We start from the raw sequence: 17252 nt of genomic DNA on the forward strand, positions 1-17252 counted from the left end.
CTGGAGACGATTGCGGTGTTTCGAAAAAGAGATCCTTTCATTTTGCTGTGCAGGACAGTCCATCCACCCGAAGATGGCAAGTAAGAAACCTGCTGAAACGTTGTCGGAGAAGCATTGACCCGGCTGTCAACCCGAGAACATTTTATCGACATTCCACTTATTCCAAGTGGTTGGAAACAGGCAGGTGTTACAGAGAATATATGACTGCGGTACTTGTATCAAATGGTTATTCTTGATTAATAATACTTAATAAACCTGCGATAATTGACTGTCTTTTCGTTGGGTGCGACATGTTCCAAAATTCTGAGTCTCTGAGGTTCTCGTGGGGTTGATCATTGAGTCTGAATCATTATGCACTTCTTTCATTAATCTCTCGTACAATTTAGGTGTTATGTATTTTGCGGTTATCGTGCACTTAGATTAGAATCTGTGTGATTACTAAAAGTCTCGACTTGCACTCTAAGTGTCCGTTGAAAGCCGATGAGCTCATGTTCTTTGCTTTTTTAATTTAAAGTTGAAACGTCCCCATAGAAAAATTATAAATAACTGTGCTTAAACTGACACACAATATTTTTAGCGCAACGCAATTTGACTTTCAATAATCCCTACAAAAGAATGGCCTTGACTATCATTAACCTATACCTTTCACAAATCACTTACCTCACAAAAATCTTCGTTACTCGAACTACTGCAATACAGCGAGCGCCACTACTGCCAGCTAAATAAAAGATTCAAACTACTGAAGGCACTAACTACTGCTAGACATAGTTAGCAAATGAAAGATTTTGACAGAGAACAAACAATGTATTTACCTTAATAGTGTTCAAAAATCATAATATATATAGCAGTTCATGACACCCAGTCCTACAAATGTGCTGTTTCTGATGGACACACGTCCAGATCACCAGCTCTGAACACTCCGCCATTTCTCTCCCCACACCCACCACTGCTGGCGGATCACCTCCAACTGCGCAACGCTACGCGCTGTTAACAGCCAACTGCCCAACATTGCAATAGCGAATATTACAACAATGCCACCCAGCCACAGACTGCACACAGCACAGCCAGTGATTTTCATACAGAGCGCTACGTGGCGGTGGCGTTACCACTATAAAAACCTAAACAGCCTACTTACAAAGTCAATATAGATCATTTACTTCCATATGTTATCACTCATTTCTACTTTCCTAAGTCATTAATTGAATATTCAGATACATTTCTAGAGCAGCTTTTATGTGACGCCCTGTCCCATAAAAAAACGGGAAGTCCCTTTTCTTTTCTTGGTGTGTACTGCGTCCCCACAATTTTTGTTGGGACACAAATAGGTCCCGTATTTTGTTGATACTCTCCTACTGTTTAAAAAAGTCCATTTTCGCCATTCCTTGTAGTGAGGAATGCTGAATCGGCGCTTATCACGCTTATGGTTGGCAATGTTTTGCGTGTTCTATGAACAGTGGAGACGAAATTTTGCTTAGTGAAGTGCTGGCAGTCAATGTGGTGCGTTGTTATTTGCGTGAATTATTATGCCTAAACGCAAATGCACCTTGTTTCCCAACTTACAAGGAATATATCATTTCTTCGAAGAGACGAAACTTGGTTATGATGTTCACTGGAAAATTCGGCAATCCCACATGTTTTAATGCACATGGTGTGATCTCGGATACTGTTCAACATTTTAAATAATACAAACATAAGCTGGCTTCATTTGCTCTTGTTGCAACAACTTTTAATCAATGACTACTTTACCTAAATGTAACGCACTTCCAGAGTCAAATTTCTTTATTAAAGAGCTTTCATGAAATCAGATCCTTGATATTCACGATCATAAGTATTTTACATTAATTATAGTAACGTAATACGCAATTTTATCGTTGTGGCTTGACCTGATACTTCACCGCAATTACCTCAAGACATTACAAAGTCTGCTCAATGTATTTACGAGTAAGACTGTTTAATTTGTAGCAATACAGAATACGTACAGTAAATACTAAAAGTGAAATTTTTGAAATTTTTGAAAATGAAGAGGCTACATTGGCTGCTGCTGAGGGAATTTTTGCATACTGTTCAAGGTGACGTAATCATTGCTACAGTTGCATGGATTGCAGAACTAATGTCATTAATAACCATTACGATGTAGGTAAACATATGATAGGTGACGCCACTCTTATTAACGTGTTAACTCTTTCGTGCAAACGCCTCCTTAAAGATTATCTTGGTAATAAGAGCTCTGTAAGTTTATCCATCGATACCAGTAACCACAAATAAAAAAGTTTTATCCAGTATTAGTTAAATATTTTATTTCAGAAAGAAGGGTGTTGTAAAAAATACGGGAATTCATTTCTATTAAAAATGAAAGTTCTAACCGAATATCTAAAAATTTGATGTCGGTTCTGAGTTAACAATGCCTCGAATCAAAGTTGGTGTATTTAATTGCTGACAATACGAACAGAATGTCTGGTGGAATAAATAGAAATGGCACAGAAAATGTTTTTGTTAAATTACAAGCAAGCGTTGGTTTGTAGCAATTATCTTTCAGGCGTGGAAGCACGGCACATATAATTCACAACAGAGAGAAAACAACCGCCGTTGGGTAGCTGCCAGTTGGTATAGAGAATATCAGTTGAAGAATAAAGAAGTACATTCATATTTATACTGTATGGCTCAAAGCAGTTAAGTGATTTGTAAATGTCAGTTACTGTCAGTTGCTGTGTTATAGCAGTGAAAGGTTGTTGGCATTGCTTCCTACTCTTGCATAAATTTTGAATTTTTATCCTGCTCCAAAATAATGTATCCTTGGCGAATCGGATTTCCTTTGTGTTTGCAATCCTTTTCCAGCAAATAGGAACCTGAACTATAATTGTGATCTGCTCATAGATCAGTCTTTTTGAAAAATACATTCGAGAAATCGAAAAGCAGAATTCCAACCTTGCAGCGATAACATCTTGTTCTGAATTACTCATACAAAGAAAATAATATTATGAGTTTCAAGGTTAAACCTATGTTGAAAGTACCGTGCGTCTGTGATCGAGCAGCTCAGAGTAGGTTTTGGTCTTATTTTCATTCATTCTGTAATGTAGCACTTAAATGTTTGCTTTCAGTTTTCAGGCTCACTATGTTGAACTACTAGGGGAAAAGGAGCTACAGTGGAGTGATAGAGAATCAAGTGCACCAATGATCCAAAAAGTAAACAGTGTAAAAATTCGTAGTGCAGAGCTGTTTAATGAATATTTTGTTGTCAGACCGGCTGCTGTTCAAAAATTATATCACTGGAACAGTTCCAATGAAGAAGTGAATAACAGATGTTCCAGGAATATTTAAAGGGTTAAAAGAAAAAAATGCATAAACCAGCAGTCCTGCCTGAATCTGTAAAACTTTCTCTGCGTATGTTGGCATAGAATACAGGGATCGAGCGTTTGTTTACAGTACTGAATCATTATTGGTTCTGTAATAAAACAAAAGTTTGAGATAGTGCATTGCCAATGCAATGATTTTCAAGTCTCAATCTAAGCATATCATGTACGACTGATTGTTATGCAATAAGCAGTTACTTGAGCAAATTCACTCATGTGAAAAACACGAGCAAAATCCTGGTAATGTGCAGGATTTGTAAGTGCATTTAACGTAAGGTAATAATAAACATTGTTCTGATGCGAAGTGCATTTATTCAGCTACATGTTTCCTTCAACTAATGGTCTCTTAACACATCAATTCGGGCACTTTTCATCAGTTGATGACAGCATTTTCTGGTACCCCATGTTTTCATGGGAACAGAATTTTACGCTTACATACTGTGCACACATGTTGCAAGGCACCCTCCTTTGTCTATTAATGATTGCAAATAGTGCAGATGATTAAGTAATACGGATTTCACATGTTTTTCCCATATCAACAGCAATAAATGCCCCTTTCTTTGCACGCAATCTTTCAAGTGTCAAGGTATGTTTGGTCGTCAGTTGCTGAATGCAGTAATGCTGTGGCACATTTTCTACAATCTGCATCAGTGTCTCACCAAGTAACTTGCATAACGCATTACATTGCTGAGTTAGCATTGCTGAGTTCAGTAGTCGATAATGCTTCATCTGGAATCAATTCGTTCGAACCACGTCGTTATTTAAATAACTTGAAGTATTATCTGCAGTTAGTCAGTACCATATCTAAATAAAGTGATAACAAATCGGGACCAAGATCCCACTTCACAGTGTTTCAACGATAAGTTGCCCAACTCTCATAATCTACATATGGTACCACAAGTGTTCTGCCAATGAATCGTAGTCTTTGGTTTGCTCTACCCAAATTTTGTTGAAGTTACAGCTTTCAGATTTTTTTTGGTGACTTATGGCGTAATCGAAATTTAGTGGATTTCTTTCAGTACTCATGTGATAAACGTCCCACGTTTCTTTATTCAGAGTCAGTTGCAGTTTTCGCATCGTACAGATATCGTATCTAAATCTTTTTTTTTTTTCATTTTGGCCATCTGATAACTTTACAAGACATTAAATGACAGCATCATCTCCAAACAATCCAAGAGGGCTACTGAGATTGTCTCCTATGTCGTTAATATAGATGAGTAACAATAGAGGGCCTATAACATTTTCTTCGGGAACGCCGGATATTACTTCTGTTTTATTCGATCACTTTTTGTCTATTACTACGAACTGTGACCTTTCTGACATGAAATCTTGTATCTACTCGCACAACTGAGGCGATATTCCATAGGCAAGAAGATTGTTTAGAAGACGCTTGTGAGGAACCGTATCGAGAATGTTCTGGAACTCTAAAAATATGGAATCATTTTGATGTCCCCTATCTATAGCACTCAATACTTTTCAACATCTGTCTTCTATAACGTCATTTCATACTTCCTGTAGCAGATCGGTCCATAGGCTGCATTAAACTCGCTACGTTTGTGGGCAGGAGCAGAGCTTTTAAACGTCCATCTCCTCTGTCAAAAACGCTTTCTGTGGGGTTGTGTGTGCGAGTGTTGTCGTGAATTAACATCAACTTACTGCCTCTGTTCCCTGTAGCCTTTTTGATATTTTTATCTTCGGGTGTGAAACGTGAATCGTGCCATACGCAAAACAAATTAACAAGCATCCAGGCAGTTGACAATTCTCGTAAAAAGTTAGAACCCTTTTTTTAATTTTGGTAAACTTGGGGCTCTTTCGATTACAGAAACAGTATTTTATGGTTTTCTGTGGAGTTAGTACAGTTCAGCATGGTAACACTGTCTTTACTAACATTATGGCCAGGGCCCTAGTTTTCGTTTTAGAATCTAAAATTGATCTGCGCAAAGCTTTCGAAGTAGGGTCTGCCTTATTTGCCTTGTATAAAAATTTAGGTAAGATTCTGCATCATTTTTGTTTTCAATAAAATTTTCTGTTGATTTTGTGTCTGCTTACACACTACTGGACATTAACACTGCTACACCACGAAGATGACGTACTACAGACGCGAAATTTAACCGACAGGAAGAAGATTCTGTGATATGCAAATGATTATCTTTTCAGAGCATTCACACAAGGTTGGTGCCGGTGGCGACACCTACAACGTGCTGACATGAGGAAAGTTTCCAACCGATTTCTCATACACAAACAGCAGTTGACCGGCGTTACCTGGTGAAACGTTGTTGTGAGGCCTCGTGTAAGGAGAATTGCGTACCATGACGTTTCCGACTTTGATAAAGGCCGGATTGTAGCGTATCGCGATTGCGGTTTATCGTATCGCGACATTGCTGCTCGCGTTGGTTGAGATCCAATGACTGTTACCAGAATATGGAATCGGTGCGTTCAGGAGGGTAATACGGAACGCCGAGCTGGATCCCAACGACCTTGTATCACTAGCAGTCGGGATGACTGGCATCTTATCCGCATGGCTGTAACGGATCGTGCAGCCCCGTCTCGATTCCTGAGTCAACAAATGGGGACGTTTGCAACACAACAAGGATCTGCACGAACAGTTCGACGACGTTTGCAGAGGCATGGACTATCAGCTTGGAGACCATGGCCTGCAGTTACCCTTGATGCTGCATCACAGTCAGGAGCGCCTGCGATGGTGTACTCAACGACGAACCTAGGGTGCACGAATGGCAAAACGTCATTTTTTCGGATTAATCCAGGTTGTGTTTACAGCATCATGATGGTCGCATCCGTGTTTGGCGACATCGCGGTGAACGCACATTGGAAGCGTGTTTTCGTCATCGCCATACTGGCGTATCACCTGGCGTGATGGTATGAGGTGCCATTGGTTACTCGTCTCGGTCACCTCTTGTTCTCATTGACGGCACTCTAAACAGTGGGCGTTACATTTGAGATGTTTTACGACCCGTGGCTTTACCCTTCATTCGATCCCTGCGGAACCCTACATTTCAGCAGGATAATGCACGACCCATGTTGCAGATCCTGTACGGAACTTTGTGCATACAGAAAATGTTCGACTGCTGCCCTGGCCTGCACATTCTCCAGATCTCTCACCAACTGACAACGTCTGGTCAATGGTGGCCGAGAAACTGGCTCGTCACAATACGCCAGTCACTACTCTTGATGAACTGTCGTATCGTGTTGAAGCTGCATGGGCAGCTGTACTTGTACACGCCATCCAAGCTCTGTTTGACTAAATGCCCAGGCGTATTAAGGCCGTTTTTACGGCCAGAGGTGGTTATTCTGGGTACTGATTTCTCACAATCTATGCACCCAAACTGCGTGAAATTGTGATCACATGTCAGTTCTAGTATAATATATTTGTCCAATGAATACCCGTTTATCATCTGCATTTCATCCTGGTGTAGTAATTTTAATGGCCAGTAGTGTAGTATTCCACCGCAGAGATGCGACTCACGAACACCATGCCTGGCCTTGAAATCCTGTGGCCAGCTACTGCTCGCTTTAAATGAAGATAAACTGTCTCATATCCTAGACTAAACGTTTTCTTTTCTCGCAAACAATCGGCAATGAAAGAGGGTGACCAAATACTGGCCACTGCTAAAAGGACTTGAATAGGGCCTCTTGAAGCTCATTGTTTTCAACTGTTTTCTTTGCTTTTCTCGATAAACACCCATCTTCATTCTCAAGGACAGACGCGAAGATTTCCTTATGTCTGAAATTGTGCTAAACGTCTTGTCTAACTGCTTACCACTCACATCTTTCTATAATTGTTCAAGGACTTTTGTTTCTTCTGCCAAGGGTAAGACAACGCGGTTCCTATTAGAAGACGTTTGCCGCACAGTAAATATAAACACATGCACAAATCAGAACAAAAGACACGGAAGACGGAATACATAGCGACAAATCAGTGATATGGTGACGACATAGACTGATATAGGCCGTACTGAATGACGAGCACCACAAACACAAGGGAGAGCGAATTGCGCCTACATCAACGGACGTATTGCATTCATTATTCATTGAATATAAGTCTTCTAATACATTCGTTGCGGATTACTTTTAGAATGGTAAAGTATTGTACACTGTAATAACCACCGAACAAAACCAACACTTATAGTCATATACTACAAATTTATTTTTCCTCAAACTGACCGGGATAACTGATTACTCGGAACGTTGGAGTCCGAATAATTGGGCTTCTGCTGTATCTGCATTGATAGTCCGGTCTTCTGAAACAGTAGGCCACGTAAAAGCTGAAGCTTTTCTTCCGCAGGCTGTATCGAGGAAGGCATGAAAGAACCTCACGCGAAATGCAAGGCACTTCTCGAACAAACGTAGTTTGAATGCGTCTGTTGCAATGGATAGCGACACAATTTCGCTTTCGTATGTTATATTCGTGCCTACACTGATTGGAATACTGAAATGAAAAATTCAACTATTTATTTTAGCCTTTAGCCTCTGTGTTAATGTTAGGTAGCCTCTGTTGAACGATATTTCCGAAACCGGGACAAAGACCCCAGAGCGTTTGAGATACGATGTAAAAAATTTAAAAAAATCGGTTTTTCAAAAATATTCTGTTTTGTAGCACACATCGTTCTGAAGAGTTTGATATATAAAACTGATATGTCGGAGGAAATTTAAGATATCTTATTTGGTCTTAAAGGTCCACAGTGCAGTGCTATGTCTCTTCGTATAGCTTTCTCCTCTCGCAAGTCAGTGTACTTCGCCTTATGGAATTCAAAAGTGTGTATTCTGTAATGGAAACCATCAAACCTGGGGGAAATTCAAATATCATGTGGTGCCCCTCCTGCTCCTGGTCAGCGAGTTTGACATCCTATTCCCCCCCCCCTTTTTTTTTTAAAAAAAAGAACTCACAATTAATACCGGGTGGGATTACACTCTTTAGTGACTGTTAGTTAATAACTTTTTCTTTTGTGTGACACAAAATTTAATGTTGGAAACATAAAACAAGTAAAGACAAGATACAAGCAAGGCAGTACACATTTCTTCGATCCTTAGGTCCCAGCATTTTTTTCCTCTCTACTCTTGCTACAGCTTTACACGGCGTGCTTTCCTTTCTGTGAAAGAATCTGTTACCTCATTCAAGTTCGTCCAACATTTTGCTACATGAAAAATCAAAATATCGTTTTCTAACACTGAAAAAGGAGTTAATACGTATAGTATCCAAGATTGGTGTGGTTTCTCGATTTCATTACGTCTTTCTTTGTCACTGCTAGATACGAAATAGGCCATTCGTATATTGCAGCAATTGTAGCACACGCCAAATAAGCGAGACTGCTTTGGCACAAATGGTCATTTTTATGTACCTCATTTTCATAAATAATACTACAGAATATAATTCACGAAGTACCAATACCAAGTCCCTGTTAGGCCTACTACAAGCAAAATGTTTTATGCCAGGAAATAGTTTCACATTTCATCCATATTCTCCAGTTTCGCAAGCATGAGGTCGAAATTTTGTATATACATTTGTAAGTGTCTTATTCATCCATATAACTGGTACGGTGTCACCGTTCCTTCTTCTTCCTCGTTCTAACAAACAGAATTGTCATCATTAATTTTGTAACTATTCTTGCCATTGTCAAAATTTATTCTGCGGTTAACTTTCCTGACCCTGCCAGAATCACCGGTTTCGTTATCCCTTGTTTGTTCTCCGGTTAGGCGTGATTACGTGTTTGTGCAAACGCATTTGTCGCTCTATTCTAAGAAGGGAAGTTAAGTTGCTGCTAATCGGGAACTGTACAACTGGCAATAATTTTCTGTCAAAATTTCATCTTCTCGGATACACCGAGAAGACAATACGTAATCTTTCGAACCTGTTATTCCTGTTAGTCGTTTGTTTTCATTCTGGTAGTCTGAATCAATGAATTGTCGCAAAGAATTATAACAGCGCCTATCACTCGCAAACCCAGTCGCCTACATAAACATGCGGCGATTGGCACTTATCTGTTCGGGTGTAATCGGCTCAGCTCGGATAGACCTGACCCCTTTTGTCTGCGGGAAAGATTTTTATTTCTAGATGCGACGGGGAGCCCCTGGCACAGGGGTTTAACACCATCCGTATACGCTATGCTTGAGTGGTCAACATTTATATCTGGTTTTCCGCAGACTACCTGTAATCGCAATTTTGTGTCTCCAACCTTGAACTATAGTTGACAACATAGCTGTTACAGACAGCCTGCGAAACCCAGTTATAAGAGCTGGTCTTTGCTGCATCGTATATACGGATGTTGTTAACCCCGTCAGTAACACCTAAGCCCTGAAGATGGTGCACTGAAACTGGTAGCCACACAACAAATGACTTCTTAAGGGCGACTGTAGGTGTTTCATTTCCTTACGTAGGAACCCCTTTGGATTCTCTGCCAGGTTTCGAGACAAAGTTTCGATGAGGAAACTATAGTAAATATCTCGCACTGAAGTCCGCGCTAAATTTCGAGCTTCTGTAAAGATTTTGCTTTCATTTAAATTTGGTATGCATTTTTAGTTGTTGCTGCAACAGTGTTTACAACCGTTTTGTGTACCAAGGGTTGATCAGCTCCGTTCTTGTTAATTTATTTGGTATAAATCTCTCAATTGCTATCGATACTGTTTCTTTGAATTCAAGCCACGTCTGGACTACATTGTTAATTTGGAAGGAGTGCACATTGTCTCACAGGAAGGCTTCTAGTGAATTTTTATCTGATTTTTTGAATAGGTATGTTTGTTGTTTATTTTTCAGTCTCGCTACGACAATCCTGTCTTCACTAATTCCTGTATCCCTATCGTTATTAGCTGAGGATTATTTGTGTTCACTAATCCCTGTATCCCTGTCGTTACTAGCTGAGAATTATGTGTTGGCAAGAGGTCAGTTGTAACAGTTCTTGTCTTGTGTACGAGCTGTCAACGCGCAGTGCTCGTCCCCTTCCCAAACAATGTTCCAAAATAGTTTTTACGGTATTTTCGATTATTCTGGATATCCTTCATTAGTGACAATACTTTCTTTATGTATTTTGATCTGACGCCTGAGTGTTGGTACTGCTGAATCACTTTGTACTATCTCACGTTTCTGATTTTTGTATGTTTTCACATTTTAATGTGTTTTTCAGTTTAATTTGTAATCTAATAGTTGGACTAGGCTTAAGTTATTCAACATTATTTTATAATAAAGAGTCTTCGTTTTATTCAGACGTTCCGGTACGTCCACGAGCACAACAATTCTACTTTTGCCTGATTTTCGTATCTATCACCTCCATTTTCCTGCAATTCTACATTGATTTATTATTAGCGTTCTTTGTTATATTTCTGTGCGCTTTTACAAGTTTTCTCGTTTCTGATTAAGCCACTTACCTGTTTTTCTGTCTGTTTTCTGATCAATCCCCTAACTACGTCGTTATTTTGCTCTCTTGTGCTACAAAATGTTCAGTTTACATTATGTTATCCCTAATCATTGTATTTGTTCATCTTAATTTTATATTTATGATCTTTCTGTATCAATTATGTTTCCGCTTCGCTCAGTTATCTGATGAGCACATTTCATTTCTGTCTCTTGTTGTATCGTCGACATTTTCTTAACTATCCGTTTTGCTTTATCTACCATAACTAACTTTGATTACGCATAGAACTGTAGAATCATTCAAGTAAGTTGTTATCCGCAGGTACAGAATGGGTGATTTCCTTGTCTAGTTCAAGGTCTTTATCGTTCTGTTGCCTGATTGCATTAATTTATCAATATCTACGTGCTCCTAAATTAGCTTTGTATGCTTCTTAAGACCCACAGCTTACGTTTCCATTAACGTAATTGGAATCAAATGACATTCCAAATTGTTTATTGTCCCATGGAAGATTTGCTTGTACCTGTTGTAGGTCTGCGAAGGAAATGCTTGACAGCTACCTATAATAGTGTGAGGATTTGCAACCATTCTTGCTAATTTAGTATTTCGATTGTGTTTATTATCTAGGTAATATGAAACATTAGCTGTCACTGTGGAACAGAGGCCTAAAACCGAAACTAATGAAAAGCTATAGTCAGTAACATCATTTACTTTTTTATACCGTAGAACATGATGCATTATCATCTTATCCCCTAAAACGGTGGTTGGTGAAACGACCCTTCATTGAATAACTTTTGACAACGACAAATGACACGATGATCCATGGGAATATATTTATCTGAGACGAGGCTCTGTATTCGAGCGTGACTCATATGTCGCCTTGCCTGTTGTGGTCGTTACATCACAGGACAGTTTATCGATACGCTATCTTCGATAAGCAGGACGACGTTATCACTAGGTTACCCGAAAGCTGCGATTATTAGCACATACAATCAGTTTCACTTTGGCCAGACTTCAAGTATAGGTTTTCCAAGTTCCTAAGGAACTGTTTTAAATAAACTTTGCAAATAACATCAAATGAAATACAGTTTATCACATTATCGAACAACATTTTCGAGCCATATATGTTTCCTCTTCCTTACCACAGGACTTTTTCTGTCAAATTAAACTTACTCAGAAAGTGAAAACAAAAACTTGAGTTACTACTGGAGAAATTAAAACCTAACACTCAAGAAATTTGGTACTTCCATCATTGCTTATATAGTCATTTACTTGTTCGGTAACAGAAAAGCATACAAGTAATTGACGAAGCACGAAATCCATAATTCAGGCAGTATTTTAAGGGGCCTATAATAAATTGAATGCTTTTCACCTGATTTTTTATAACCATTCAAACACTTCACTGCGGCAGTCGTTCAGCTCTGGTAGGTCTCTGTGGAACCGAACTACGCCGTACTACGGAAAGTATCTCTTGGATTCCAACTGCCCGTGATCGTGCAGAGACCATCTTGTAACCCTATGCAGTTCCATCAGTAACTACCCTCTCTCCACCTCAAAGCCATCCAGAAATTTCTAAAGATGTTGAAGCCTCTGATCGTACAATTTGGGTCGATCAGCAGTATACGACTCGTTGATTTTGGATATGTGACAGACCCAATGCCATTCCTCCCTCGCGCGAAAGTCCATCTGTGCTTTGCAGTCACATCAGTCGGTACTAAAGAGCCAGCTTGAGGTCGAAGAGGAAAGTGGGCATTACTGTTGTCAACAGAAATTATAAACTGAAGGGCCAAAGAAACTGGTACACCTGCGTAATATCGTGTATGGCCCCCGCGAGCACGCAGAAGTGCCGCAACACGACGTGGTATGGAGTCGACTAATGTCTGAAGTAGTGCTGGAGGGAACTGACACCATGAATCCTGAAGGGCTGCCCATATATCAGTTACAGTACGAGGCGGTCTTCTCTTCTGACCAGCACGTTGAAAGGCATCACAGATATGCCCAATAGTATTAATTCTGGGGAGTTTGGTGACCAGTTGAAGTTTTTAAACTCAGAAGAGTGTTCCTGGAGCCACTCTGTAGCAATTCTGGACGTGTGGGGTGTCGCATTGTCCTCCCGGAATTGCTCAACTCCGTCGGAACGCACAATGGACATGAATGGATGCAGGTGATCACGCAGGATGCTTATGTGCTTGTCACCTGTTAGTGTCGTATGTGTCTGTATCAGGGGTCCCATATCACTCCAACTGCACACGCCCCCACACCATTAGAGAGCCTCCACCAGCCTGAATAGTCCACTGGTGAGATGTAGGGTACATGGATTCCTTTTGAATGCATTACGGGAAAAGCAGTGATCAATGTCTTGTAAATAATTACTATTAAAAACAGTCTTGATCACGATTTATTTAACAAGGTGACCGGTTTCGACCACTACTGTGGTCATCTTCAGACCATTGAGTAGGAACCCCTTTCAGTTGTGATTCTCCAACAGAAAGGGGTTCCTACTCAATGGTCTGAAGGTGACCACAGTAGTGGTCGAAACCGGTCACCTTGTTAAATAAATCGTGATCAAGACTGTTTTTAATAGTAATTATGTACATGGATTCATCAGGTTGTCTCCATACTCCTACACTTCCATCCGCTCGGTACAATTGGAAACGAGACTCGGCCGACCAGGTAACATATTGTCTGTCATCAAGATTCCGATGTAGGTGTTGACTGGCCCAGGAGAGGCGTAAAGCTTTGTGTCGTGCAGTCATCTAGGGTACACGAGTGGGCCTTCGACTCTGAAAGCCCATATCGGTCAAGTGACGCTTGTTGATGGCCCAGCATTGAAATCTGCAGCAGTTAGAGGAAGGGTTGCACTTCAGTCACGTTGAACGATTCTCTCCAGTCGTCGTTCTTGCAGGATCTTTTTCCGGCCGCAGCGATTTTGCAGATTTGATGTTTCACCAGATTCCTGATATTCGCGGCACACTCCTGAAATGGTCGTACGGGAAAATGCCCACCTCATCCCTACCTAAGAGATGCTGTGTGTCATCGGTCACTCGCCCACTATATCACAACGCTCAAATCTTGATAACCTGCCATTGTAACAGCAGCAACCGATCTAACAACTGCGCCAGACACTTGTTACCTTGTATAGGCGCTGCCGACCGACGCGTAGTGGCCTGGCTGTTAACAGATCTCTCAATTTGAATACGCATCCGTATAACAGCGTCTTTGGCGCTTCTATGTAATATAACGTGCCACCAAAATAGTTACAAAAATCCGTAAATAACCCCCGAAATTTCGTCCTTTGGGTTTCACTCTGTATACGACGGCGTTTTATTTAGCATTATCACTAAATGTACGGGCCATCATTTATTACCTTAGGCACACTTATTCTAATACGAAGAGATTTCAGAAAGCAAGTTACACGTGACGTCTCAAGCTAAGATTATTGCGCAACAAGACTCGCGCATTATCAGGATGGAGGACATGGTCCCGTTCTCCTGCAGACACAGTTGTGCTACGGTACGGATAACAGCGCTATCAACGTGTGCGATTGACATAGCGTACCAATTGGAAACATATATAAAGTTGAAGTAAGCGGAACAGTGTGAGTCTTGTGGACAACCATCCAAATTTTTCACAGACGGAATATGAAATTCTTGCAGTATGTGGACCAAATGTCGCTTTCAGTAGTACTGAACCGGTGCCAACAATTTAAGCAAGGCCGTGGAGACGTGAGCGATGATGATTGGTAACTCCAGAAGGTGCACCATGCTATTTCGGTCTTTTCGGCTAGCTGAAAGTAGATTTCGGAGAGAGGAGATTTTTCAACGATGAGGACGCTCAGATATCGGTTATCGAACTGTTCCGTGACCAAGAAGCGGATATCTGTCGTCGAGGAATTGAGCGATTGATAGGACATTCCGATCGCTGTTCGCAGAGATTTGGTGACTATGTTGGGAAACGGTGTCATTCATCTGTTTCACTTCGAAGTGTGGTACAGCATTCAATGAATTTCACTTGGACTGCATAATAACGCGAAACCAGCTTTTTGAAAGAAGGGTGTCCGATATAAGAGTCGTCAGGTGCATTTTGTCTGGGGTTTCGCCATGTATTTTCAATTTGATTTTTGCAGTATGTAGCTGGAGGCAGTCGAAGCAAATACTGTTCATCACGTCTTTCATGCGACACCCATTGCCAACGGAAAGTGTCGGTTTATTTCCCGTTTCGAACAAACTAAATTTTGAGGCGTAATTTTTCGTGCCCATTCATTAGAGTGGTCAAAAATGAGTGTAATACGGTATTCGATATATCGACGTGTATTAAAGTGGACAGTAAAACAGGAAGAATGACCGGTACTCCAGGAGCGTCTGAATAGCGCTGCTGCAGTAGCAGTCATTGCGGAGCAAGGCAGTTCCGACGATGCTGTAGGACCGCTCATTCTTCCTGTTTTACTGTCCCTTTTAATACACGTCGATAAATCTAATATCTATTTTACACTCATTTTTGACCACTCTATCGAATGGGCACGAAAAATTACGCTTCAAAAATTAGTTTGTTTGAAACGGGAAACAAACCAACGCTTTCCGTCGTCATTGGGAGTCCCATGAAAGACGCGGAGATCTGTATTCCTTTGTGCTGAGTAAAGCTGCACACTGCGGAAACAAAATCATAAATAATTTATCGTAACACCAGAGAACATGTGCCTGAAGGCTAATAGCTGGGACGCGTTGCACATAAACATGTAGTTCCTCCAGAGCCTTAAAATTGGACCGAACTAAAGATTCAGTAAATAGGTCAATTATCATAGATAAACAGCTAAAGGAGTAAGACACTGATTTGGGAAATTTATATCAGTGAAAGAAAGGAAATATCCTATTGTGTTTTATTGGACAGGGGAACAGATAAATAAAATAACAACAAGTTCGATTTTATAACTTTTCTTTAATATGTACAGTTTTCATTCAGAGGAACGACAAATGGAAAGGAACTTCGTCAATTCTGTTTACGAGTAGTGTGATTAGCACTGGGTATAAAAGTTTATCGGTCAAGGTCCAGTATTATGGTACATGAGTATGGTTGTTCAACCACGAAGATGGTTTATCTTTCGTGTGATCACGATCCGTTCCTTATCTTGCTATGCAACCTCGTTACCAGACAAGCACACATCAACAGAAGCGTCTGAGGAATGGATTATACCTCAGTGGCGTGTCATGGATCCACTTGGGCGATTCAGGAATTACGAGTGTTTCAAGAGATGCGCTGTTTCTAAAGCTAGCTCGTGTCGGAACCATCACAGGGGGCGAAAACAAAAATTAATCTGGCTCATTAGTTTGTTTGCATTTGACAGTCATTTCAGTAAATGGTGATAACAACGTTCTGTTCCAGATGTAGTGTCATTCAGTAATTCACTAATAGCGCAGAACGTGTGATGATATAAAGCTGATCTAATATGCTCTTTATGGTGACCCTTACGTATCAGCGAAAATGATTGTATTGCTTCAACGTATTTAAAGGTGGTCGAACATCTCAGGAAGCTCTGTAGACACAGCTGTCAAACAAATCATTGAAAAGTCTTGCTGATCATTCAGAGAGAGAGTGTACGAGGTAGCACAGACCATAAGTTTGTCCACGGCAGCTGTGGTTAACATTATACACGACACGGTGAAAATGAACTCACTTGACTGGCCTACGTACGGCACGATTAGCTGTAGTGGACGACAATCGACAGCTTTCCACTTCGAAGCTACGTTTTGAAACGTTTAAGTGAGACCAGGAGGACATTTTGAGTCGAGCTGTCACCGGCGACGATACTTGAAGTCATGATTTTACCCCGCGAACCAAAGAGCAGTCGAAGCAAACAACTTCCGATGAGTCAGCCTAAATGAAAGTAAAGTCAGACTCGTCGGTTGGATAAGTTTGGGGACGATTGCTTGCGTTGCGGAGGGAGGGGGAGGGGGCATTATATTCCTGAATTTCTTTCAAAAACGAACTACTTTTTCAAAGAAGAAAGTACTTTTCGCACAAAGACCAAGCGCCAGCTTCAACTTTCGAAGTGGGCACCGAAAGCCCGCCCAATTGGTTTTGAATTGTTGACAGTCACCTTGCCCTCCCCCTCTCCTCCATCCACATACTCACCCAACGGATAAATTGATCTTGCTATTGAATGAATTTCGTGTAGGTAATAAATTCAGTTCAAAGTCTACAGCACCATCAAGACAGAGACGCTTGTGTTTTAGATAACTTAATTCTATTTTACTAGAATTCTGAGAACGGCACAGGAGTTGGGAAACGTGTACATTCGTCAATGGAAGATACTGAAAGGAGTAAATGCTTTGCTACAATGGCGCGTTCATTCCTAAGACGAGTATTTATTGAACCGCCCTCGTTACCTTCGGATTCCCCAAAGCTGTTTTGAGCCCCTACTGTGATAAGATCCAGCCATGGCTTGAGGATTACACGGTCACATAGGTCGCCAGCAGCTCGAAGTCCATCGGCCTCGCACATTACTCAGGCACACCTCGAGGTCCAAATGTCCAGGAAGAGCCGC

The sequence above is a fragment of the Schistocerca serialis genome, chromosome 7 (genome assembly GCF_023864345.2).
Source record: "Schistocerca serialis cubense isolate TAMUIC-IGC-003099 chromosome 7, iqSchSeri2.2, whole genome shotgun sequence".
Taxonomy (NCBI): Eukaryota; Metazoa; Arthropoda; class Insecta; order Orthoptera; family Acrididae; genus Schistocerca; species Schistocerca serialis.